Here is a 27,876-nt window from a genome sequence, read left to right on the forward strand (position 1 = left end):
TCGGCAGTACAGTCATCGACAACTTCGCAATGGCGTGGAAAATGCACCGCTGTCCTCCTCGAGGATGATTGGTGTACGCGCGCCAGCCAATTGCGATCCCCAAGTACCCTGACGTCACGACGAAGGCGTAACTTCCTTCGATATCTGCGTCCCTCAGAAACAAACAGCGGGGATGCACAGAGGCGCCGGGTAGTACGGTTTTATGGAAAAAGCTTCTGCTGAATTCTTAGGCATCAACCATTTAATGGAGATCAGTGGTTGTAACTGACACTGTAGGACGTGACACTATAGGACGACAGTAAAGTCCGCGCACGGCCGCTCCGTGTGAGCAGATCGTACACACGTGTGCAACTCCACACGTTTCGCCGCATTTCGCGTATGCAAGCGAGCCCCTTTTCCTCTCCGCGTACGTCTTTCGCAATCCGGCGACAAGCGCTGATTCAAGGCCCAGGCCGCCGCAGGCAGCTTTTTTTTTTCTCGCCGGTTCAAGGTGCCGGGCGCTTCAGAGTCTTCTTCTTCGTGAGCTCATCATCGTCTTTCCTCCTGTTTTCTCGTTAGCCGCTTTATACCTTTCCCTCCAGCTGAGCTCGGCTCGTGTGTTTGTAAACGGACGGCATGCCGGCCACTTTTCCGCAAGGAGCCGTCCGCTTGTGCCCCTTGCGAACGGTTGGGGGGCGTCTCTACTCCTGCAGGAGCATTTGACGCGCGCGGTATATATCGTAAACCGTCGGGCGCGTTCGTCTAATGACGCTCGCACGTGACCGCACGTTGCTTCCGGAGCCGCGATATCGCAATCCTCGGAAGGCGCCTTGCACACTTGACGGCCACTGAAGATGCATGACGCTTACGTTGTGTGAAAGATGTGGAGGTTCCCGGCACGCAGTCGCATCACGTAGCGGGGACGAGTGGCCTCTGCAGAGAGATGGACGTGAACTTGTCGAGAAAGCGATTCCGGGGAGGCGCTATGGCAGCGCCACCTTGTGGGAGAGTGATCATGGGCGCAATCAATTGGGCTGTTGGAGAAAGCAGTGACGTGCAGCTGCGATCGCCCATAGTTGGATCCATGGCGTTTGTTAGGGCGAATGCAAGACGCCGAAGACTATAGGTGGTGATTAACCGCGAGCTCCGGTAAAAGTGAAGGGTTAAAAAGGAAGGCGGGAACCCATGACGTATGCGTCGCGCGATTCTTGAGCTCGGGTGTGGGAGAACGCTGGGAAGGAATTTCGCTTGCGGAGGCTAGACGGGGCTGAGTGGAGAGAATGTGCATGTGGCGGTAAAGCTTGCCTCCTGAAATAGTTTCGCGGCGCTGAAATATTTCTATCTCGGCTATTGATGAACCAAGTTGAAAAATTCTTGCGGCAGAACGCTCCCTATAGAGGGCACGTGACAACTTCCAGCGGATAATCGAAATTTTCTGTGTGGCTTGGTGAGAGGCCCTTTAAGGACAGGTAGGTGGGCGAGCTGTCGTGTACTTGTACTGCCTATATCAGCTATGAAAGATTGAGCGTCGCACGTGCAATATATAGTTATTCAACTGCCTCGTTTTGCGCGTGCAACCCTTTGTCGACGAGTTTAGTATCGCCTGTCACGTGCCTGTCGCCCTGTCGTCTGTGCCTGCGACTTGCGGCCTGTTCGTTCGACGCCGATGTGTCAAGGTCGGTCTGCGAAGGACTGCGTACGTACCAGACGGTGGCGACGAACTCTAGCACTCCAGGCTTCCCGCACGCGGAAGACGCGGACGCTCTAGAACGTCCCTTACAAACTCACAGCAACGTCGGAGGGCGCACGCTTTAGACTTTTTATTTAAGCATACGTGTATCCACGCCAGGTGTACGCAAGACTTCATTACATACAAAAGGGGCCACTGTTAAAGGGAACACTTGAGTGCAGAGCATGTCCGGATTTTCCTCTCTCGCGAGAGTACAATCGCGCCTGGGTTTGGAGAAGATAACTTGTAGGTTGGTAGCTCTCACTCCTTTCGACACACCTGTGCAGTGCACGGACATTGCTTCCGGCATCCACTTGCAGCTAGGACGCCAGCCAAGTGAGGGCCGCATATTTGAGTGTTCCTTTTAACAGGGGACCGCACTGTACAACATATACGAGAACCCCCAATCGTGACGGCTTTCTTATAATAACAACAGTAATAATAGTGAACTACACTAGCAGCGAAGTAGAATACACGTTGTTGATGTAATGATAGTTCTGTGTTTGTCTGGTTCAGCTTTGCACCACCAGGTGACATGACCTGCCAAGCCGCGCACATTTACGCCTTTCGCCCATCCGGCAAAACGCTCACTACGCCTGCGTTTGCCGGAATAGCGGACAAGCTAAAGCTTCACTGTCTTTAGCACAAGTCTGCGCAGTTGTGGTTAACCCCCGACTAGGTCAGACATGCGTACAGTAGCTTGGGAGGTATACATCCCGCACGTATGGAGAGCAGTGAGTTCTAAATATCTCCTTTGCAACGACATCTTCCTGGACGTCGCCATAATATCCCTTATAGAGCGCGTCAGCACCTGCTCTAAAGCACTATAGGGATATAGCCACAGCACGCGCACGTTTTAGCCACGTGCGACAGTCCAGAGGTGTTCTTGCGTCCCGACACAAGGGTCTCATTAGGGAGCCTATATACACGCAAAAACAACGTGGCATGTATATGCTTCCTAGGTCTCATCCAGAATGCCCGCCCTGTATAAGTTTGTTTTGGTGGTAAAAAAAAAAACGAAAAAAAAAAAACACGTCTGCTTGTCTTCAATCAGTGCCGCGAACCGGCTTTTGCGTTTTTGTTCTTTTTGGACAAGACAAGATTAAGATATCGGCGTTGACGTCGTCACGATCATTGTGTGCGCCTCCCTAGACATGGATCGCGTCTTGCTGTTCACGCGATCTCTCCACGAATTATCTCACAGTTCTTTTCCGTCAGGCCGACTCGGAATGATACGACACTCCTCTTCCTGGTCTCTATAGCTGACATTTTCGAGCGCAGCAATTGGCACAGTTTCATACGCGCGGTGTCTTCTCAATCTCTGCGAGGTTATACCGCGCTTATATTATATGGCGTGGCGATGCCCCGGACAAAGCGAAATTGATGCCGACGGACGAGCGAGTCTGGTGTTTACCGGTACCTCGACGACCGTTGTTTGAAAGCGCCGTGTACGTATGTCGGCGCTGAGAGCGCGCTATGCGGTTGCTTATACATTTGACGAGGCGAAGACCATTGGGCTTCGATTATACGTCTATAGCGACCCTGGGATGTGTTACGGCGGCTTTCCAAGAAGGAAAGCGTGTCGATTCTTATCCGCATACTGCCGCGTGCCACGTCTCGCCCAAAATTTTCGCAGTTCAGGTCGATGAAAGACGAGCGTTGACGGCTCCGCGACTCGACGTGACAGGTTGATGAGCGTCCCGCGTCGACCGAAAACTGCAGGGTTGGAACGTGTACTGCTGCCGCATCATTCCCAGTGCGCGCCGATAACATCGCCATTCCTCAGCATTGATGATCTCAAATTTATTGAAGTATAGTAAGGGAACGTGTACATAGCATGTTTTTTTCTACCCGGAAGGGCGCGTATGTAGGTTGCCAGGAAGTGGTTTGCTATTCGTCACGTCCTTCTTGCCTGGATAATGACTTGTGTGGATTTAGTTCGTCTTGCGTTCAGAAGTCAACGGTTGCACTTCGGAAGACTTAGAATAGAGGTGTTTTATTTGAATGACCAATCAAACAAATAATCGTGCTATAGGCAAGTAAATAATGTCATTAGTCATATGGTCTCATCGGTAATAAAGAAATGTCTTCCACACTAACCAATATCTTGGAACCGTGGTCTCGGCCATCAAAGCTGCCGCAGAAGCGCTGATGCGATTTCTTGAAATCGATGAGCGTCCGTTTGGGACACAGCAGGGCTGAGAATTAATTGCGTCTGCGATTTTCCAGTGAGCCCCACCTGTTGGGCTTTCTGCCTTCTAATTATTTTCCCCAATGCAGGGCATATATACAACCAACCGGGCTCATGCAGTCCTGGTTAACCTTCCCTGCATTTCTTTTACCCTTTATATCTCCTTCTTCTTTTTCTCACTCTATCAGCCAGTGATATACGCAACACAACAGAAGGCAGTGTATTTTTTTTCTTCCTTTAATTTCTCGTCGCGTTGTGATTAGCCGTTTGGGCTAATGCGCCCTACCGCTCGAAATCGACCTGCGCGTGGTGCGATAAACACGGCAGGCCCCCGACAACAAATAAAATACATACATAAAAAGAAAAATGAAACAAAGAGGAAGAGATGTAAAGAGTGAGAGAGAGGGAAACAAAAGGCATCTTTGCGCTCGTAAGTGAAAAGATTAGCACGAGTATAGTGCTGCTTCGCTGGTCGCTCGCCGGCCGCCTTATTTTTAGCCGACCCGGGAATTTCCCCGTGTATACAAGCCCGTCGTCCGCACCTGCACCGGTCATTACGAAACTCTTAATTACCGCGAACGGATGGGGTTAATTTCCTCCTGCCCGCATTCTTTCTAGGTTAAGCTGGAAATGATTAATGGCGTGATTCGTTATGCGCAAATTCTCGCCTATAATATAGGGATGAGCTCATTAATACCCATCCAGACGTGTGGGCACTACACCTCTTTTTCGACACGGGCGCCACTCAATTTGATTAAGCGACGTGAAAGTAGAGGATCTCTGACTCGGGGAGGTCGTGTACGTCCGCGGTCGCAGATTTCGTTCATCGCAGGTGAAAAGTATTGGTTTCTGCATCCGTGTCGCGGTCCTTGGGCGCCCATTTCTTAAAGCTTAAATATTGTGAACTCTGCTTCGAAATGCGCCAAGATTCTATCGCAGCAACATGGCTATGTTCACAAAGTATACTGTATACGGTATATACGTATATAAACAGGGTAAAATTCATCGGAAAGGCTGCCAAACGTGTCTATAGGCGGACTTCTCTTTGTCACCAAAGATAGGTCCACCTATCGTAACATTGGCCAGCCTATCTGAGGCACTTTGCCCCTCTTTATGTAAATTCTATGCCACAGTGCGTTACTGTCCGTCGGCCATCTTCTTGATTTTGGATCCGTATACGGTATTAGTTGTCAGCCTGACATAACTTGGGCCCTCATTATCATCGGAGCAGTGCCAGAGCGCTTGCTTTTAGAATACGAAACTTTCGATATAGTTGGTCGTTCTGTATAGACGCCGGGACATGTTCCAGCAGGTTTACCTTTCTCCAGCATCGATCGACGGTTTTATTTCAGAAAGGTAGACCTTCGAGCCGATACGGGTATCACAATGATGCCGTACTTCTTGTCAACTATCCGGGACGTACTCGACTCTCGTCGGCTGTGCTGATATACTTGGTACGGCATGTGACGCGTGTTACCACGTGGTGCTACATTACGTAAGTTGCGCATTAGTTGTGTTAATGTCGCCTTCACCGACAAGGACGGAGCCGATGCCTTCTTTCTCGTGGACACTACACAGTGAAACGCTTGATCACTTGCTGTTATAGAATGTACCACATTCAGCAGTTGTCGCGGTGCGTGCTGCTGAGCAAAATTATCGTCCACTATGGGACTACAGACTCTCGTCTGTAATGCTCGTACTCTGCGTGCGGCTGCGCGATTTGTTGTAATGAGCCTGCCCCTCCCTTTCTTTCTTTGTCTCCTTATTCATATTTATCTTTTCCCTCTCATGTGCCAGCAGGTGGGCGTGGCGTTCTTTTTCGGAGACAATTGCTAGCCGCTTTCCTGTCTCATGGTGTTGTTCAGATATTTTTACATGATTACTAAAAAGACAGTATGCACATGTAACGCACACGGCTGGAATCAATACGAAGCGCAGTGGTGCATTAAAACGAGGCACGCAGTTGTTTATTTTGATCCTGTGCAGCGTGTTTATTTCAGGCATTGTTTGTTTACGCAAAGGACAGGCCAGTTTATTCTAGTGCAAATGTCGTGCTTATGCACTACACCGGGCTCACAAGCTACGCCGAAATACAAACACCTAATCAGGCGTGTGCACAGTGTGGCATGCCTAAGCAGCGATGACGTAGGCGAGGTACCATATGCTTGTCGAGGGAAGAACCCACGCTGTTGGGAGGTGTATGCACAGATAAGTGAAGGCACATTTCTTATTACGTTTAACGATTCTGTATGCCTGTTGTGTCCGAGGGGCATACACCCATTCTGGAGGATTAGCCCAGAATGGACATAGGCACCCAGAGGCGCCCATATATACCGAATGGTTCAGGAATGTGATATAGCCCAAATATAACAATGTCGCAATATCCCGTGCACTCCGACGCGCTATTCCATTAAGAGGTCTGTGTGCTTTAGAGATACCCGCAGGAGCTGACATTCTGGGTGCAGGTTTTATGTGTACAACAGTGCAATATGCAACCTCGGGGCTGATATTTTAGGCAAGGAAAGGTTACGTTGCTAGACAAGCCCTCTGCTCCACATCTTCAGCACGGGAAAGCAGCCAGAGGAAAGGTACACCCGTGAAAGCTCGGACACGCCCGCCACGTGTTCGCCTGTTGGAGGGGGCTTTCTTTGCCGCCCTGATGCCGGCAGCCGCGCGTTCTTATAATGCTTAGATGCCTCGGCGGTGGCCGCCGCCTCTGCAACGAAAGGCGCCAGGATCGCCAAATTGCGGGGAGCGCCCATTAACTTTCCTTAGCGAAGGGCGCTTACCGACGCCTGCGCGCTCTTCCCTTTACCCGCTGCCCTTCACTGTTTCTTGCGTCTTTTTGATTCCGTTGTCAGTTACAGTAAGACGTCGCTGGGGCGGGGTGGCGTTGCTCCTCAGACGCGGATAAGCGGTTCGGCGAGTCGAGCAGCAACCGCTGCAGCTAATTCCTCGCTCGCCTTCAATGTATCGCCCCCCCCCCCCCCCCCCTTTTTTTTTTTTTTTTTGTCGTCCCACTCGTGTTTCGTATAGCTGGAGAAATTTGGCGCCGGCATCTTCATACGGCACATGTCATACGTAGACTGTCTCCCCTTAGACAGAGCTCATTGATTCGTGCTAGCGTGTGGGTCGCGTCGTGCGCCAACTTGTTCCGATGCGCGCGTTGGGCGGGACGGCAGCCAGTGGAGTGGCTGAAGGCGATGTGTCTGACCTTGAGTTTGGAGTGGGGCGAGTACAATGGACTTTCCGGTGGTGCCGCAAGGGGGCTTTTGAGACAATGACGACTCGCGGCGTTTCGTTGCTGTGGGCTTTAGCATCCTAAGATCCAGTAAGGTATTCTCTCTCATTTTGTCCTGTTTTCTTGCGCTTGCCGGATTTCCTTTCCGACTAAGACGGTTTCGTTTCTGCAGCTGTTAACCGCGAGCCTCGCACTTAATTAAACGTTCGCCTGAGTGCGCGCGGGCCGTGTCATTGATGGCACGTCATGCTCGATAATTACTCTTGTTTTCCTCATTCATCAGTTTAGAGGGCCACAACGTCCATAATACGCGTGCTTATATTTTATTTTTATCCTGTGTTCAGCGCGTTCTCTTACCACATGCTTCATTGAGCTCTTTTTGCATTGTTTCCCTGCATGTAGTGACCCAGCGCCTGCGGTAGAGATCATCATTTTTGCGTGGTATGTTATACACAGTCTGTGCCCAGGTGACAAGCGAGCGCGGTATTATTAGGGAATTCTAGAAAAAAGCGTATCCAAAGATAACGTACACTAAACACCGTTCGTGCAAAAGAACCTACAAATCTAGGTTCCAGCGCATGCGCATTGTCGCTGATTCCGCATTTAGTTTACGCTGTAGGCTCTAGGGGGTGGCTTTGGTTTACTCTGACCTGCTACTCTTCACTTGGGAAAAGTGATGACGGAGGAAATAATTGATAAGTGGTGGTAATGAAGATGACGAACGTACACAAGAGTTAATCACGTTGTGACATCCCTAAAGCCCTGTGTCCAGCCAAGTGTCTCGCAAGAAGGCTATAGAGCTGCCCTTAAAAAACACTATCGCCTAGTTTGTGGGAGGGCTAAGTCCCAGAACAAAAGCGAACGCAACGGAATGTAATGACGGTTTGACCAAGCGTATATACGCTTGCGCATACAGTATTTTTAAATCTTTGTTAGTGGTGTTAGTGGGTGGGTGTTCTCATGCACGTACGGTCGTCGCTTGATGAGCTGACGTGAGGAGATTTAAAGACAGGGAATGGTCATCGGACGTACAATATACGCCTTTTCGCGCAAGGGCTCCCACTCGGCGACAAGCGAGTGGCCTTTGGCAAGCACCCGAAACTCCGACGCGAACGTCGAGCTGATCACAAATAACGTAATTACTGCCCACATTGCAATTTCCGCCCGTCACTCTTTTGACTCGACTCGCGTCTGCCGCAGTCGACCGTTGGGTTCAGGCAGAGGCGCTGTAATTGTCGGCTCACATCTTAGCGCGTGCTTTACCGCGAACCCTTGTAGTGAGCCTTGGAGAAATGTAATGCGACGGAAATTCTTCTCCGAGTTACGCGGAGACGAGCCATTCAGCCTTCCTGGCACTGTCGTCGAAACAACGGGATTGTTCGGAAGCATGGGGCCTTTAGTTTTCATCAAGCCGTACTTGTTTGTAACCGTTTCCGAACTAGACAACAACAGCGAGAGACTGATTTCATTTTCAGGCGATGAGACTCGGCGTCTCATTACTTCGCCGCAGCGGTGTCAAGCTGCTCATTGTCATTCGGTTAGTTGAAACCTCGCGTAGTATCCGTGGTGCATCAGTTAGAACATCTCCAACTGCCGACAATCCCTACGCCAGCGAATAAACCATGCCGTGGCTACCGCCTCGAATCAAGCTACTGCACACGGATTCTCCCGCTCAGGAAATTGCGCTGCTGCTTCACAGAACAATATGCACTTATGGTGTATACAGTTCCTGTTTACTCAATTTCTACTGAGATGCAGCCATCGTCGCTGAAGGAAACAGGCGCCTATAGGTGTATAAACGTTGTCGCTTCAAGTGCGGCTTGCTGTGTAAACTTCTCTCCATCCGTGTAAAAAAAAAAAAAAAAGTTTGCGCTTGTTTTTTTATTGTTTTTTTAACGATATTTGTGCGGAAACGGCGCTCGTCGATTGTTCAAGGTATCACATAGCAGCAAAGTATTCCGCGACACGCTCTACCAAAGCGCCTAGGAACCGTCCATCCATCTCCGATCGAGCTCACTAGGCGGCGCTGTCAGGAAGTGAAGCATAGTTACTGTATAGACTCAGGAAGCTTATACAGTAACTCTAGTGATGCAGCACGCCCTTCGGCACCTGCGCATTTTCTATCTTTTTCTTTCTTTCTTTCTTTATCTCTCGTTAGGAAGCCGTGAATGGGCGTCGGCGAACCGAAGCAAGCGGGTGCCCTCTTGCGAATAACCGCCCTTATAGCTGAATGCTCGTCGTCTTTGCTTCCACGCAGTCCTATTCCCGTATGCGGAAGAAAAAGGAGCCGATGGTGCGCGTAGCTGGTGGCAAGGTATATATGGCCATGGGAGCGTGCCGAAGAGTGCAAACAAGTAGACAGAGCTCGCGAGAGGTCGGCATCCTGGATTCCTCGCCCAGCGGGGAAGGACCGTGAACCGTGCGATGCATAACTCGGGATTTGCCGGAGGGCGCGCCTGTGTGTGTGCGAGTGCAGTAGGAAATGGCCTTTGCTGAGAGAGAGACAGAGAGAGGAATTGGGGGAAGGGTGAAAAGGATTCATCCTGTATCTGGAATCTATAGCCATAGAGTGTATATAGTACACAAAAAAGGCATTGCGGAGAATACCAATGCCTCCCACAGTAGGAACAGCGAGCAGAGCTTGGCTTATTATTTTTTAGAAGCACGCTATACTGTCCTGGAAGCGGATCTCTAGCGTGAAAAGAAAAAAATAGAAACATTGCGGTTTGATTTACGTCTTCCAGAAATGGTGGATTTATTGCTGGTTTTGCAAAGCAAGGGGACGGGTCGATGTTTCTTTTTCCGCGACTACGTTGTTTTCTTGTGGATGTTCTTAATTTTTTTAACACGAAAGTGTTTTATGCCGGGGTCCACCAAGACTTCACTGACGTATTTCCGTCACGGAAATACGTCATACGGAAATACGGAATGACGTTCTTACAATGTACACGAACATAATACAAAGAAAGAAACCAGAAGAAAAAGTTCCACAAACATGCAAAATTTGGAAATCGAACCCACGACCTCTCGGTCCGCGACGATAGATCGCCGAGCGTTTAACCCATTGCGCCACAAACGCATTTGCAGAGAGCTACACAGACGCGCCTTATATATCTAACACTCCTCCGTGTACCCGCGCTCTTGCTCGGGGCGATGCCGCCGCCTACGAGCAGAAAAGAGAAGTACTGCATTATGACACTAACGCGCACCGACAGTGAACGCTTCGGTGGTCTCAGCACTACGACGCCTCGATGCCAGCATTCGAAGGGACGCTGGCATCAAGAAGCACTACCAACGCCAGGTGGCGTTCACCGTACTCAGCACAGCGGAGCGTGGCCTCCGCAATTAGCTCTGAAAATGTTTCTGAAGTTGATCGCGGAGGCTGCAATTACGACGCGCTGTACGCGCTGATTTGACTCGGTGACGATTCAGTTACGTGCTTTGTCTTGCGCGTTGTATTAGTGTGTCAGTTACGTGCTTCGTCTTTCGCGTTGTGCTAGCGTGTGCAGCGTAGTGCAGCTTCCATATGCACGACGGTTGCTCATGGTCATCGACGTTGGTAGTCGTGATGGAGGAGACGTGCCACCAGGCGTCAGCGTGGGTGCATCAACGCCTAAGGGCGCTTTAGCCACAAAACACCAATAGACATTATATATCAATGTGCAATAAACGTTACACTACTTCTGTGAAGACACGTTTCACTTTCGTGTTCTATACCGATTCCTATATAAGAGGGATCAACCACATATTTTATTTTACCGCTATTTTCTTGTTCCCCGAAGGGGAGAAATGTCAAGGGTTTAAGGCTGTGTTGGAAAGCGAGCGGGTTGTGATGGTGCGGAAGATTTTCCTTGGCACGTTCGCCAGTGCGGGTTCGTTTTCTTCGGTATGCGGCACCAGGTTGTGTTTTCAAAAGCCTTCCGTACTCGTTGCAGTGAGTTTACGCGTAGTGGCTTCTAAAGGAAAACCCCATCCTGGCATACCTACCTGGTTTTGTATACCAACAGGTTCTAGACGCGCGCTGTAACCGCGATTTTTGTGTTTGTGCCATGCCATTTGTAAATAACATCCTAGAATGAAAAGTCGACTTTCCGAGGAACCGAGTAGCACATCAGTTTATTTTGCCCCGTGAAGACGATGGAGCCTGTTCAGGGAAAAACGTTGCGCTAATACGTTCATTTGCTTTAGTCTCGCCAAAATGTAACAGTGGCAGACAATATTGATGGCGCTTACGGTATGGAGTTTTGCTCGCAGATACGAAATCTGCTGGTTTGAACGCATGTTAAGTTTTCTGACATTTTCACGCTGTTTGGTAAGATAAAGGGGGGGGGGGGAGAGGGGGGAAGGGCGGGGGGGGCGGGGTGGGGGGGGGGGGGCAAGAGATGGGCAGCCAAGGCGGAGCCAAGAAAGCTGCCGTGTCAAGCCAACCGGGGCGCGGCGCTTATTCTGTTGCTATTCCGTCTTCCAGGCTTTCCATTGTCTTTTTTTTTCTCCCTCTTTCTGACCTTACTACGTCCTGGAATCCAAAGTCACGCCTGAAACACGTGCCTGCTTACCTGTTGCGATAGCAGGTCGCTGTCAAATGTTTTTTCGTGGTGCGTTGCCTCAATGCACTCTGACCCCTGCACCGTCTGGTTCAGCCGGCGACGCCTTGGGAGGGCCACTTGGTCTATTCACCCACGCCACATCTACAGCTATTCTCTCGCAGTATTTTTTTTTTCCCCATTTCTAACGTCTCTGTTTGTTGACCATTAGTGAGAATCGATCACGTGGCGCATTAATGTGCATGCACAGCCCTCATGTCGCCCTAAGGAAGTAAAGCGGACTACATGTACTGCGACACGCCGAAGAGTTTCCGACATCTGGAGAGACACTGCATTGTCTTTGGGCATGGACGAGGAGGGAATGCGAAATGCAGGATCATCATCACCATCATAATCATCATCACCACCACCATCATCATCATCAGCCTACATTTATGTCCACTGCAGGACGAAGGCCTCTCTCTTCCTGCGATCTCTAATTACCCCTGTCTTGCGCTATACCTGATTCCAGCTTGCGCAGGATAGTGCAGGATATCGGCGCATCATTCGGGCATCACTGGTTGGCGGTCGTTTCTTTGGTCGGTTGACTAGCCAGCAAGACTTGACGTCGGGCGTGAGTGTTGTACTATAGTCCGAGCTGTTCAAGCTTTTGGGGGTCTCGGAGGTATGTGGGTTCGTGTCCGTGCATGGGTGTCTATATTAGTGCACGAGTGCGGTGCCTAATTTTTTTCCTTTTTAATCTTCTTGTATGACCGCACATTTGAGTACAGAGGAGTCATGGTAGTAGACTGCGTTAAACTGACGGTGCGTGTGGCGTGCAGCTCTAAGAAGCGTTCACGGTGTGTATTCCGTATACAGGGGACGGATCACTAATACTCGCTGTAGTATGGCATCGTCACCTCACCTTCCCCTCTTCTCTTCCGCGTCTCTGACCGCCCATTTAACCTATATCGTTGTTGAGCAGCAGGACAGGGACGTGCTCCCTCGACCGACTTCTCCGCATTTACGGTCATTAGGCAGTTTTAGCTGAGCGTATCTTGCAGTTTAAGACATTGATACACTGCGTACAATCGGCTCTGCCACGGAGCGAGGGTAGCCTTCTACCTTTCTGCAGCCTGTGTGCAAGCTGAATTAGGATACGCTGGTCCGATTATAGCGGACTGCAAAAGTGATCCGCGAAAACTCCCTATTATGCACTTCTCTCCCTTGTGGCACACTGCACGATGTGCTCTGCACTCAACAAAGGGCGCACATGCGCTTGCTTAAACCAGGCTGATCATTTCATTTCTTCCCCCTCATTTCTGTCTCCTTCTTTCTTTCTTTACAACCGGATCGACACCAGTACTGGCAAATTTTACCGGTCTCTGTCGATCGCCAAGGCCATATACGCATTGGTATAACTGCTCTCGTCTCGATGCGGAAGAACGTCGGGGCGTTGTATAGCTCCCGAATCGTCTCGATCGGGCGCCCGTTCCTCTCGCCATGCCAAGTTGATACATTGACTCTCCCCTCTCTTACACGGGCGTATATTTTAGCCCATTTATATTCTCCTTGACTCTCGATCATCGACGCGAGCGCGTTTCCAGCGTTCCGGATGCCGGAATAAGGCCGTGCATCGACACCACCCTGTGTGGGCGAGGGAGGTTGTGCGCGTGTTCGCGTGGAATACGAATGTCGCTTGGGTCTGCAGTATATAGAGCCGTAGCTGCGATTTCTTCCTCGTAAAACGTGCTGCGCCTTTCGTGTGGCTGTATATCCATTCGACACGGAAAAAAAAAAGTGCTGCTCGATGTTCCAAAAGGCTAGGTACCCTAGCCTACGTAGGCACGCCATACTCCCGAGTTGCGCTCGTACGTAGATTCCCAATCAAAGGCTCTTGTATAGCTGTGAGCCTGTGGCTGCTGGTAAGCTGATAAGCATGTTTAATATACGGGAGCACGTAGCCACCGTAGCGACCAGCCAGCGGAGGCTTTGCTAGCAACGTTATCGCAGCAACCTGTCAATTTGTCCAGTGTTCCATCGATACGCGGTGAAAAAAAAAAAAAGTTTTCCTTTTTTGAGAAATTCGAACCAAAACAGAGTACCCGGTAATCGCGAAAGCTTCTTCCAAGGTTGTCATGATAAAAATTGCGTCGGGATGTATAAATTTCTTCCGTGTCGCGGGCATTGCTCAAACGACTTCAGCAGCCTGGTGAACGCCGGTGAAAGAAGTTCGAAAGATTCGCACGGGGCGTGTTCGTATGTGCTTCACCTTGTTTTTTTTTTTTTTTTTTTTTTTTTTTTTTTTTTTGCTCCATATACACGCTGACGAAATTGGCTGTTAGAATCTGGAGTCTAGCTGGGAGTAAGATCTTCTCAGCCAGGAGCCACGCGCCGCAAGAGCCTCCAATAGATGCCCCCCCCCCCCCCCCCCCCCCCCCCCCCCCCCCATCGACAGTCCACCAGCGAACCAAGTTAAATACGTTTCGATCTGTGCTTTTGTCTGGACGTCGCATTTTCCTAGCGCCCGCTGTGGATCCAAACCTGTTCATAATGAAAACATTGTTGCACCTTGAAGGCAAGCGGTGACCAATGGTCGTCTCCTAGGGCCGCACTCCTAGGGCGCATGGTGCAAGTCTATCCTGCACAGAAGCTTTCCGGCCCGATCCTCGGATATCCGTCGCTTGCCGTCGAATAAGAGGAGAAAGAGGAGGAAGGCGTTACGAAATGAAAGGAGAGCTTGGCGGAGACGTTGACACGTTTCTCTAGTCGGCTACTCCTCACCGGTGTAAGGGGAAAGGGTAGTAGTATAGGTGACAGGTGACGACGCAACAGTACAGTGACCTACATACACAGCGGCCGATGTGTATTCCGTAGGCGCACTACACGAAGAAGTAATCCGTCCTCGAGCAACGTATTCCGCACTTTCGCGTTCGCGCCACTTATGGTTTGAACACTACTCTCCGAGCCCATCTCCTAAAGTTCAACAGTGACGTTATGGCGCGTAGGGCACGGTAAAACTTACAACAAAAATACAGCAAAAAACATTATGCGTCCGAGATGCCTAGACAAGTCCCCCTCCCCTTCTTCGCTGCTGTTCTGAGAGAGGTCGGTTCACGGTTTTCCTTTAATTCCACTCCGCGCTCGACGCCCAGCTCTCGTAATACGGGCGTGTCTGTCTACTATACACTTTCTCACAGCGCCCCTTCCACGGCCTTGTCGCTCTTTTATCAGTCCTTCCTTTTTTTCTATCTGCATTGCTCTTGTAAGCCCTTATCTCGCACGCTCCTTTTCTATCTGACTTTTCTCTTCTGCCATCGGTCTTCGGTGCTTGACTTGAGCATCACCCCCCCACTCTCGTTCCTCTTGCTCGTCCATCTTCATCTTGCCTCCGCTGGACTTAATTGCTTGCGGAGCGCGGTTAGCACCGCAGGGCCCCTCCCGCGTCTTTAACAATATATCACTGTCGCTCACGCTTAGGTGTTCACGACTACTTTAGCAGTGATGTGGTATGTATAAGGACAGCTATTATGTAAGTTCGGCTTAACCGCATCGATAATGTGAGAAGGATGGTGTAACACCTAAACTCTGTCGATTTCGAAAGTGAGGAGTGCGTTAAACCTTGGTTAAACACGGTTACGGATAACGTTTTCCAGTATGGAACGGCGCGCATTCGGATCCGTCGTGGGCGTCATGTCTGTCGGATGGTTAACCAGTCACTCGACGCACACGTGTCCTTTCGCCATTTTCCTTTCCATGCTCGTTGTCTCTACTAACACTTCCCTTTCCCTCGGTGCAGAGTAGCCACCGGGGTATTCTGCTTAACGTATGCTTCAGCTCTTATTCTCTGTCTGTCGTGTGAACTGGAAGAAGGGGAACTCAGGGGACCGATTTTCACAAGAAACGGAAGAAGGAATCTGAAAGAACAGGGCGTAACTGCACTTGCAGTTATGACAGTATGCAGAAAGAGGTCCTCTTTATCAACACTGTTCGCAACAATAGCGTCGTATTCTTATAGCCTAATTCGGCGCTTTCAGTACGATTTCGTGTCGTCCTTTCTCCGGTGTTGAAGTGACACTAAAGAGAAGCAGTAAATAAATTTGGACGGTAAAGACACTCTTTTAAAACTCAATTATCATGAATTATCGTGAAAATGAAGTTCAAAGTTCGATTTTAAAATTTATTGCCGGAGCCCCGGGGCCTCTACGTCAATGTGACGCCGCGGACTCGGTTTTTTTTTTTCACATTTGAGTGGTTGTTTGGCTCAGTGAACGTTCTTGATACTTCCAAAGCTCACTGTTTCGCTTCTTTAGCATTCGATTAAGTGACTATTTGCCAATAAACAATTAACTGGGCCTTAGCATACTCCATCGAAATCCGCGAGGTCAATACTCGAGCTTGTGTGGAAACTGAAAAGGTGGCGTCTTTTGTCTTCGTCTCTGCGTCGTTTATGGTTTACCGAGCCTCATCTCGCGCTAACACTGGCAATACTCGGCATCGCAAAAGCTGCATTTCACTACTGCAGCTGAAATGCCCTATAGAGCGTCCCTTTGAGCACACTTCGTGCCTCTCCACCCACAGCTTCCCGGCCGTTGCTCACTGTCCAATACGGTCGCCCCGCGCAAACACCTCACCGCGCTGCACGTCCCTTTATAGTATTTATATACACCGTGCACGCATTACTGTATTTTGCTCACGCACGTACATTGTGTCTTCTTCTGCCGGATGTTATGTTGGGGGGGGGGGGGGGGGGGGTTGCACGCGGTGGCTCGATGCGCCTGGCTGACTCGGCTGCCGCATTCCACGGCTTTGTGCGCATATAGCTTGCAGAACTGTAGCCGCCTCAGCGTTACATATAGCGTGCTTCACGATCGAGTACACGGTGCGCTTTAAAAAAAAAAAAAAAAAAAAAGAGAAAGCAGATGTTGCTGAGCTGCCGGTCTCCCGCCAGGCAGGTAAGCGCCAGGGGATGACCTGCGCGCTGGAGGAAGTGCGTGTGTGTTGTGGGAGAGAGCCTGCACGAGCTATTGTGTATGCGCGCGCGGTACACGTGCTGTATGCGTGCGGGTGGCCAAGGCCGACGCGGCCATCAGGCGGTCCTTGACTCGTGCTGACCGCCGCGCACCGCACTTCTTTAACGGCCGCGAAGCGGCGCTGTACTGTTTGGCGTCGCCACCGGGAGCTCAGCACCGCCACGCCATATATATATATACACGCACACACACTGCGGCAGTTCTGTGCAGGCTGATGCACCACAGGCTATCGTGTACCTCTCCACCATTTATTTGGCCTTATATACACTCCTCCCCGATTCTCGTCGTGTCATTACTGCCTGCCATTTTCCCTTTCTTCCGAGAAAAACGAACAGTCCCCATCCATTGCCGGATCATTTCCGCACACCGCCCACTTTGTTTTTTCCCCCCACGGGCGGCAATGCTCTCGGTAAAAGTGCTGCGTCAGCAGAGTAAGCCAGCCCGCGAACGTTGCTTAGTGCACGGCAGCCCGAGGCCGCGTGGTGGCGCGCACGTCCCGAATGCCGGCAGACGGAATGGGCCGTAGAGTTTCCTACAAAACATTACTAGAGAAAGCGCTGGTGCTATAGTGTCTAATTGTGTCTACAGCAGCAGCTTGTATGCCGGTTAAGCCAGCATCCAAGTGAAAGGCAGTACAGATATTATTTCGTCTTAAATTTCGCCCGTCTCGCTTCGAACGGATCCGTGACTGTGCAAATTGATCGCATTGACGAAAAGATTGCACTATTATAGGCACAACAATGCGCGATGGTTATGCACATGCGCAGACGCTTACTGCCTTCGTGCGCGCAGGAAAATCATTTCTCGAAAAATAAGAAACAATGCGTAGTAAATAGTATAGTGGAACATTATTCCGCGAAAAAAAAAAGGTACAAATGAAAATGCGAAAGAAATGTACAAATACGGGTACGTATACGCATACTCATACAAACATATACGTGACAAATTTTATATAGTCGTATACCAATAATTAACGCCACGAGAACGTCTGTAGTCATAAGCACTAAGGCTGTGCAGAAATCCGTGTACAGTCGAACCCGGATACATCGAATCTGCAGGGGATCTACAAAAAAGATTCATGTATAAGTGATTCGATATATAAAATTAAAAAAAAGTTTATACAAAACTTGCAAGCGTATTTTACCGCTGTTCGTTATAGCCAATAATTCGTTATATGGGGGTTCGATATATCCGGGTTCGACTGCACCACCCGTCATTCCCGTGGTAGCGGAACGATCCGAGCGCCAGACTTTCCCTCTGGTGGTTTTTGTAGGAAGCTCAATGGCTGACGCGTACAACTGCGTATAGCGATCGGGTTCAAGCGTCCACCCCACTTCCTGCATTAATGCACGTTCTCCCCTTTTGACGAGCTTGCTAAGTGGATGGAGGGGAGGGTTCCGTGGTCTTGCACCACTCTGACTCAGGGCTGCAGGCACGTCGGGTCCGGCGCTTCTTTCCCCGCCCACGCCGCGATTGACCTCTGCTACCTCGGCGAGCAAGTTTTTATCTTCGCGCCTGGCTGCCTTCGCCACTCTCGATCTTCGTCGTCGTCGAAGAGGCGTGTTTGTGAGTCATCCGCGCGACCCTCGTGTTTTGCTGCGAGCGGTAGCTGTGCCCTCCTCTCCTGTGCATGTACCGCTGCGTATCTTAGTTCTAAGCGATTGTACACTCCTCAGAATCGGAAGGAAAGTGAGTTTGCCGTCGTCGCTGTGGCGACGCAAGCGCCACCGCGCATGTGCGAGCCGTCCGGGGATTTCCCTCCGCGGCGCGGCCCCTTTGACTGACGGCGCGAGCGCCTGCGTGAAGGAACTGCGCGATTTCCGTGGTTGAAGACGGATATGTCGCACCTGGTTGAGATGGTTTGCTGGCTTTTGTGTGATCGTGTGGATTTCACTTGTCGCTCAGCAACGGCCGGCAGATTTCGCGGCAACTGGGAGTAAGTGAAACGCCCTGTTACGCGTGTGATCATGCGTATTTGTGTACAATGACGCCTTGCTTGTCGTCAGTTTCATTCTCTGTCGTTTGGTTTTCTGCAGCCGCGATGTGTGAGCTTGTATTTTCTGCGTATCGCTTTATCAAGCGCGTCAATGACCGCTGAATGTCGCGGTATAAAATTCCGCGAACACTCTCAAGGTCTCCGCTCCGGACAGCCACTCGGTTGCCCAGGCTCATGATTTATGAACCTCTACATATCCTGACGTGCATTTTCAGAATTATGCAGCACATTGAAAGCCCGCGATATATAGTGTGTTCCAGATAAGATTGAAAAAGAGTTGAAAAACAGGGTGCAAGATGCGATTTTAAGACTTGCGGTTCGTCATACCTACGACAAACGAACACCGTATGTCTTATAATTGTATCTTGCACCGCGTTTTTAAATATTATTTTTCTTGGCACTGCTTGGTTAGCGTTATCTGGGACACACGGTATAAGAAAGCACCTAAAATTGTGGATACCAGATGGCCTGCACTGTGGCAGTTCCGGCACGTCGTAGCGTGATCCCTTTGCAATTTACAGGTGGCGTCAGGTGAGCGAGAATTTCAAGCTATAGCAGAATGCGAGGTGCACAACAGAAAACAAAACCTTCTCTAGGTCGAGCTGGAGGACATCTATAATTCGTACAACTGCTCCCCGAAAGCGCTCAAAGAAACGTTCAATAAACTTGCTATACGCCGTCAGGATGTTGCATGTTTCGGCTGTCTCGAAAGACGATTTATTTATGGGAAGGTGAGAGTTAATGTACGCGATTGCGCGGAGCTTACGCCCAACACGGAAGTGCGTAAACGGTCTTATCGTCAGGCGATGACGCCTGCGACTCTCGACTGAAAGTTGCCGCAGCAGTCTGTAGTGGCCGCTTACTTCTGCGCAGTCTGCCCTCGTATACCCTCCAACAAACCACTTACAAAATTTATCGCCCTGTCGGTGGCCTCCCGTTTATCGTCTGGCCTATGGACCCTGGAAGCGGCAATGCATCCTCGAATCGAGGTGTACTTTCGGCGCGCTATCGCAAATGCCATTACCCTTTTATAGCCCGTCTAAATAAGTCTCTCCAGATAAAAGCAAACGCTACCCCTTCCTTCCCGAGTCACTGTATACCGGCACGGCAGCTATAAAAAACTGTGCTTATTTTTTCTCTGCGTAACTAACACTTTCGGCAGCGGTGGCTGAGATGGGCTTTTCAGTGACTTCACGGCGTTTCCCATCGTTGCGGAAAGCTTCGCTATAGCTTCCGATGGGGCTTCACCGTTAACGGTATACTCCAGAAATTTTGTTTCTCCCCAGTTACACTTTGACTTTCGCAGTGCCTACGCGTTACTAAGCGGCGACTCGTTTAATAAAGTACCATGCGGGGATGCAGACAGTGTTTTGGAACTTATCACTTCTGGCAGCACATCCGCGCCGTGACCCCGTTTCTTTAGATGGGCCCATCTGACCTCTCATTTCCTCCCCTTCTGCCTCCCACCCTCGCTGCCCCCGTCTTAAGTGAGGTCCGCGTTTTCGTCCCAAAGACGACAAAAAATATTCGTAATAAGATGTAGCAGACGCTGGTTTAGACATCCGGCCACTTCATGAGCGACAGCTGAAAGCAGCTTGAATGCACCGCAGGAATCGCTTTAAGAGGTGCGGACATCTCTGCAATACAAATGTGATCGGCTTGGATGTTTCTTTGTGAGGCGACAGTGCTGTACCACGTCATCGTAGTACCTGCGGGTTGCACCTAATTGTCTCTGCTTGAGTTCATGACTTATTCGGACGCAGTCGGAAGTGTTGGCAGCTATTTTGTAGGCGGCTTCTGTCCAACCAATTAACTGTTCAATGATTAGAAGATGACACGAGGCTAGTATGAGCTCATTCCGGCAATAAAGCAGTTTTCGCAAGCAGGCATTTGCAGTCAATGCAATATAGATAAAAAAAAAGGCAAAGAAAACGGACAGCACGTTTTGCAGTTTCTGCGACTAAAACACAAGTCAATGAAGCACCGCCAGTTGAAAGAAGTTCGAGTAAAACAGCATTTGGGTGAAGATTTGAAGTCGCGTTGCGCACAGAAGAAACGGTGGCGTCACAGATGTACAGAGAATCGCCCGAAACAATACCAATGAATTCTCGAGAAGCGTTGCCTGAAATAGTTCAACTGACATCAACGAAACTATACCGCTTCGCTCGATCAATGTGTATTGGCGGCTTTATCGAGCCTTCACGTGTGTTCAACGACACTGGGTCGCCACCGTCGAACCTAATGGCGACCTCGCGGGTGCTGGCCTTTGTGTGCCCTAGATTTCGGACAAAAGACGAGCGCGTGTTTGTCTTCTCCCCGAGTATGACCAGCGGTCGAACAAAAAGCACGAAGGGCCTTCGAGGTGGAATCCACTGTCCAGTAACGTCGGTCAAAGTCGATGGCCCATGGCGAGCAATTGGCGCATTTCCTTGACAGGGAAATGCGCCCGGAGAGGCTTGACTACGATCGGGTTATAGTCGTTATTTATAGCAAGTAGCACAGAAAATGGTTCATCTGTAATCCGTGAGCCTATCCAAGATTCAGCATCCCAATTGGCGGGGATACGCGCGTCCTATAGCTGGAGCACAGGAAGTCGTTTCAGACAACTGCGCCCGAATAAAAAAAAAACAAACCAATTCAGTGATCATCTGAGAGCGCCGAACATTCGGAAGACGACAAACCGTGCGCTGACATTCTTTGACGGCTGGAAACACCTTTTCTTCTTTTTTTTTTCCCCAGAGGAGTCGTCATCGCTCGTCGCCAAGTGGTCCAAGAAGCCAAGCGTAGCCAGGAAGATCCAAGCAGGCGCTTGTTTCGTATCCTCCGACGACCTCCTCTCATGTATAGGAGTGTGCAGTGTGTCCGAGGTTGGCGAATGCGAGGACTAGAAGACGGTTACTGAGTGAACGAGCGAAGGGGCTTTTCAACTGCAGCCACTGGCAAACAGCATTCGGTGCGCCGAAGGCCCTCCCCTGGCCGTAATAGCAGCTTGTTTGGCCCCGGCGTGTTGGGCCAATTTAGGCCATGAAGTGTTGACAAGCCTCGAGGGAGCGGGGGTGCGCCAGAAGCGTGTGAATTGGAGGGAGAGGAGGAGAGACTGCAGTGTATGCGTGTGCTTCTTTAGTTTGCGGGTCTCTGCCTATAGTTGCGCAGACCGGCTTCGTGGTAGCGGTAACGCGTCGAACTGTCGTCTGTTTGATGCTGCTTAATAAAAAGCAAGCCTGTATTCTTTTGTTGTTTTTTCCTCTATGTCGTCTGTTGCTAGTCGTCCTTCAATTTCATTCGTGACCTTTGTCGTGGGGCGTTTGCGGGCTCCCTCTTGCCGATGGGTCGTTTCGAAGCCATGGGGTGAAGCGTGTACTGTCGTGCAAGCCGCTGGTACTGAGCGGAGCTTGCGAGCCAGTTGCCGTGTTGCGACTCGTCGTGCGTGTGCTTTTATTCTTCTTTTTTAAGGGCTGGTAGCTTTGCATGTACAGATCAAAACTTGGCGCCTCGGTGATTTTGGGTTCAAGGTGTGGCCTCAGCAGGTCGCAAATGGAGGCTGGGAGTGAAGAGAAAGTATTACGATACCGATGTTGATGATCTCGTGGTCATTATGAGGACGACGCAAACAGAATGGGAGTAAAGGCTCGTTCACACTAGGACGACACGACGCCGATTTTGGTCTGCCGACTGTTGAGCGACAGCTGTTTTCTTTCCTTTAACACGTTGGCCACAGCCTATTCCGTCCTGTAAAGCTGCCGTCGCCAACAGTCGGCGGGCCAGTATCGGCGTCGTGTCCGCCTAGTGTGAATGACCATTGCCTTAAGCCATAACCATTAATAGCTACTCGCCGACGCAGTCGCACACGGTCGTCTGCTGCCACTCGTGCTACTGAATTCGTCTACGCGCTTACTAATTTTGCTTCACATTTTCGCGGTCGAGGTGACTATGCCTTAATAGCATCGTGTGCTGCTATTCACAGGATCGACGAATTGTCTGCAAGCTGCACTAACACTATCGCCTACTGCGAACATGTCGGTGCCCGGTACACAGCTCATTTTGCTAGCATTACAGTTCTTCACGAGTGTTACAGACAGCGTGATGGGACGACTGAGTGACCTTTTCTTTTTTTTTCTCTCTATTTATAGCTCCGTTCCTCCAGTTTCGGTTTCCCTCGCGAACTTTCCTGGCCTTTTTGTCATTCCTTCTGCCCGCTGGTTTCCAAATCGCGTCGTCTGCAAACGGGGTCGTCCAGCAGACGACAGGCACCCAAATTGCCTTCTGTCGTCTGCTTCGACCGAAAGAAACTCGGCAAAGTGACTTTTCCCGTTCAGCCGCCAGCCCAGCTTCGTAGGCCAGGATGTGCACTGTACCCCCCTTCTGGGTAGCAGCGTGCTACGTTTTTTACATCTTGTCTGCTGACGTCTATTAGCTTTGAGGAGCCGAATTTAACGGTCCCTCCCAATTGGCTCCAAGAAGCGGCGGAGAAAAAAAAGTGGAGGGGGGAATACGCGGACGGTCTACCAGACGCATGCGCACAAAGCTGTGACCGCCTTCCGCTTTTGAGACGCGCGACGAATGGGTCAACACTGGGAAGATGAGGGCTGCTTTCCCTCTGGTCTATGTGTACGGATGTCGCTGCATGCGTCGTTGAATGGCGTGTGCCTCCGAAAAAGCGTCGGCGTTTTCGCTTCCTAGTCCTCGTGTCAGCTTTTGTTGTTGTGTCAGTTGTGCGCGTGGCTTGAAGCTCGCGTTTTCGTCTGGTCATTTCAAACCTCTGTAAGCGCAGTACCTCGCGGGTTTTTTTACCGCGAAGCGTGAAGCTGTATATGCCTAGGCTGAAACACTGGTGGTCCGACCACAGAAACCCTCCTGTGGAAAAAGACCTATCGAAAACTCGCGTCTCGTTCACTTGGCATATACCGAAATTGGCATGGGAGGGTGCGAATCTATGACTAACATGACTGACAGGTCATGACATCAATAACATCACATGCTCGTCAGTTACGTCACGATTAACGATAATAAAATCACGTGTGGCGCATACCCGCATATATGCGGGTATGAGCCAGGGACAAGAAAGAGAGAGAGAGAGAAAGATCACGTGTGGCTCATACCGGGGCCTCAAATTTCAGCTTCGCTGGTTTACCATCTGTGCGGGGGGCATGGGCTGTAAAAATTTCTCTTTTCCTTCTAGTGCGTGCGCAATTATTGTTTAACTTTGTAAATGTTTAACCCTGCGCCATGAATTTCGCTTACGAAACTGCCGTAAGTGGCTGAACGATGTTGTACTCAGCTGCACTATAATTGGCCAGCCCAGACTGCCAGACCCATTGCATGGCCAGGTTAACCATGTGCCCGTCGCAACACCGTCACCGCAACTGCAACTATTTATATTTTGCTGAAACATTCTTTCTGCCAGATTAACACCGAAGTATCTCATCGGGAGAGTCGGCACGAACTGCGCCCATTCCTGGAATAAATTCCGAAACTTCGTCGAGCAGCAACATTACCCAAGTTCAGTGGATATATAGATAGTGTCCTTTGTAGCGCATAACTTGGACAGCTGTGAAAGGGCTCTGACTTGTTCGTTATTGCTGAGTGCTCTGGTTGGAGTGACATGCAGAATCGTCGATACGCTCCATAAGCTTTCTGCTTGAAGGGTGTGTAATCTCTCGCTGAACACAGCGTGTACTGAGCTTCACTTGCAACTGAGCTCTCTTGCATTCCTTCTTAGCGAAATTCACAATTCTCTGCGTCTGCGTTAACGTGTAACACGTTGCTACTTTGCGCGGCCTCAGCTTCTATTCTAGGCAATGAAATCGTCATTGAAAGTTTCTCGACATTAGGCCAAGAGGTTATTCTTGGCGTCCCGTGTTTTTTGTTGTGGCCCTACAGCTATATAATATAGATACGGTGTCATGGGAACGTCCTTCATTTAGGCGAAAGCCTTATATGTCTCATAGTTCAGTCGACCGTCAATGTAATTGAGCGAAAACGCGTTGACGACACGAAAAGTACAAAAACTGTCATCAATGGCTCATACCCCCGTAAGCAAGGAAGATGGATGATAAAGCGAATGAAGTGGATGCCTAAGCGATTTAAGAGCATGACTAAGCGAATGAAGAGGATGACCGTAAGCTAATGAAGATGGTGATTAAGTGAAGTCGACTAAGTGAATTAAGGGAGATGACTAAGCGACTTAAGGGATATGACTAAGCGACTTGAAAGGGATGGCTAAGCGAAGTAGACTAAGTGAATTGAGCGGGATGTGTATGCCATGTGTCCGTCTTTAATGCATCGGCACTTGGGCTTTCACCTTCAAGTCGTCTTGGGGATAACATAAGAGGCCCCGTGAATTTTTTGTGCCGGTTGTTTACTGGCGAAGTCTGCGGTTTTTTCTCCAGCGCCATGGGAAACTGTCGAGACGGAGCGTAGCCCACGCGGTGGCCCCGGAGCAACTGTTTAACGCGGTGGAAACAATAGAGGCGCACGTGGCGCGTTTCGAAAGCGCGTGCGCAGGATGCTGCAACGCCATTGAAAGTGGCCGAGACAAATGCTCTCTGTTGTGGGGTCGGGTGACGGCGCACTCTTGCTCGCTGTCGTCTGCTTCTTGCAAGAAGCACCAGACGACAGCAAGAGGCGCAGACGACGACTGATGTGTCACGCGGTATAGTGGACGTTGCAACGCCTGCAACGCCCTCGGGTTTCCCTTTCCCCGCGAAGAGTACGGTGTCTTGCGAGATGAAACGGGAGTTTCTTAATCACAGCGCTAGCGAAACGAACCGCGGCAGACTGTGCGGCGTGCATGATTAAAAGTAATATAACCTATTAGAAGGACAAGCTGTATTTGTTTCCACCCGCGGAAGCATAATTATAAATGGCGCAAGACACGCAGGACGTGTAACAAGACCGGGAACAGAAATGCGCGATTTTATGTCTGGTTTTGTTGCTCCTGTGTATCTTGGCGCCATTTGCAATTATGCATGCAAATCATGCATCTCGCCTAGTTTCTTTATTCCAGCTGTGGAATACTCTAATTTTTGATTAATATTATGATGATGCTGATCATCAGCTTTTGTCCACATGTAGTACGAAGGCCACTCCCAGCGATCTCCAATCACCCCTGTCTTGCGCTAGCTGATCCCAACTTGCGTCCCAGTTTTATCAACTTGCGTCCCAAATTTCCCACTTTTATCGCCCCTCCTATTTCCTGCCATTTCCCTTCCCTTGGTAACCATTCTGAAACTCTATAATGGCGCACTGGTTATCTGTCCTATATATGCATTACCTGGCCTGCCCAGCCTCATTTTTTTTTCTTCCTAATGTCAACTAGAATATCCAATATTCCAGAGTTTGCTCTCTGATCCACACCGCTCTCTTCCCGTCTCTTGACGTTATACACGTAACATTTTTCGTTCCATTGCTTTTTAATTGCGCTTATAATGATAACGTTGGCCGAATGGACGTGGCAGCTTTCCGCTATGGAGGAGGCGACAATATAACCAAAGGGAAAGTTATAAATACCATAAAGGCAAAAAAAAAAGAGAAAAAAGAAAGTCGACGGCGATTTTCCGCGTTCACGACATTGGAAAGTGTTGTTCAGGAGCTCACTCGACACACGTTCTGCCTCTTCGACCAATTGACGGTGGTCCGGACCACCTACTCTATATATATTGATTTTCACTTAGACACTCGTAACGTTAACGCATTAAAAAGCGCAATGTGCCCGCTTGAATGCAAATAGCAGGCAACGTACAGTATACCAGCATGTGCACCTTATAAATGTCTTAGCCTTCATAGAGGTCTACGGAAGGGTCATTTGCACGTGGTCTTTAAATACGTTGTGTTCCTGAAAGAACGGGGTCGTAGTAACCGAATTAATTCTACTCCTGTTAATTGAACGCCTTCCTCCATAAAAAAAAAAAAAAACCGAGTTGATAAACATTTGGTGAAATTTACACCCGTGCTAAGAGAGAGTGAGAGATAGAGGGATATAAGGAAGGCAGAGATGTTAACCAGTCAAGAGTCCGGTTGGCTACCCCACGCTGGGGGAAGGGAGAAGGGGAAGAGAAAAAAGGGGGAGAGGGTGTATAGAGACGTGCATGGACAGTACTACAGAGTCGAAGGCGCTCGTACAAACCAGACGTTCTCAGGAAGCACACAAGTGCCTTCACTGCTTTCTGAGCCGATGATCGATGGGGACGGTGTTCTAGTATTGTCTACCCGCCGTGGTTGCTTAGTGGCTGTAGGCGTTGCGCTGCGAAGCACGAGGTCGCTTGATCGAATCCCGGCCACGGCGGCCGCATTTCGATGGGGGCGAAATGCGAAAACACCCGTGTAGTTAGATTTAGGTGCACGCTAAGGAACCCCAGGTGGTCCAAATTATTCCGGGGTCCTCCACTTCGGCGTGCCTCATAATCGGAACGTGGTTTTGGCACGTAAAACTCCATATATATTTTTTTAGTATTGTCCGTGAGTGTAAAAGATACTCAGGCAGAACAACTATACTGGCCAAGCCCCTTGCCTGGGCTAACCCACCCCGAGTGTTGCGGCATCATCATCACAATTATTGTAGGGTTACGCATCGTCCCAGGGTTCGGTCGCGGCTTCGAGGGACACACGCACGTTTCGCGTTCAGTTCGCGACTGCAGGCTTCGTCGAGTCCGCGCCCGGGCATGGGACCGCCATAGGATGCAGGAGAGGGTCCAACAGCCGAGCGATGCGCTCGAGCCCCATGAAAAGCTTCGGCGCAGAGGTTGCGCGGTCACATCGTGTCCACGCGGGGCCATGCAACACTGAGCGGCGTCTCTGCGTCCTCAGTCCGCCTCGCGTCGTGCTAACCGGAAGTGAAATGCGTGACCACGGCGTACTTCCGTGTCGTGGTCCGTGGCGGCGGTCAGCTCGCTAAACACGGCGAGAGAAGCGGTCTTTACCGAAACGTGCACTTGGGTGATGGCTGGTTACTTCTTTTTGAGTGGCAGTTTGTCGCCGGGATATGCCATGCGCCGTTGTTCCTACCGAGGACATTGATATATAAACGACGTTGCAAAGGGGGCCACATTGAAGGAGTAGCGCACGCTAAATACCTTGGCGGTTGCAAGTTCGAGACGTACTGTTCATGTCGGTAACTCAGATATATGAACGAACGTAGCGAGCGGCGTTGCATACTTCACGTTGTGACGTGAGCGAACCGTTTCAA

General features: G+C 50.1%; 1 protein-coding gene across 4 annotated transcripts in view; it reads left to right on the forward strand.

The window, feature by feature from the left end:
• LOC119464480 (uncharacterized) overlaps positions 1 to 27,876 on the forward strand; it is a 187,757-nt gene that overhangs the window by 85,582 nt on the left and 74,299 nt on the right. The window contains exon 1 of one of the 4 annotated variants that reach the window (XM_049656115.1): positions 18,417 to 18,632. The exons of the other annotated variants lie outside the window; for them this stretch is intronic. The gene's annotated coding sequence lies outside the window, so the exon portion shown is untranslated. Of the gene's footprint in view, positions 1 to 18,416; positions 18,633 to 27,876 lie in introns of those variants that run through there. 4 annotated transcript variants of the gene reach the window in all.

Source organism: Dermacentor silvarum, chromosome 9, assembly GCF_013339745.2.
Source record: "Dermacentor silvarum isolate Dsil-2018 chromosome 9, BIME_Dsil_1.4, whole genome shotgun sequence".
Classification (NCBI taxonomy): Eukaryota; Metazoa; Arthropoda; class Arachnida; order Ixodida; family Ixodidae; genus Dermacentor; species Dermacentor silvarum.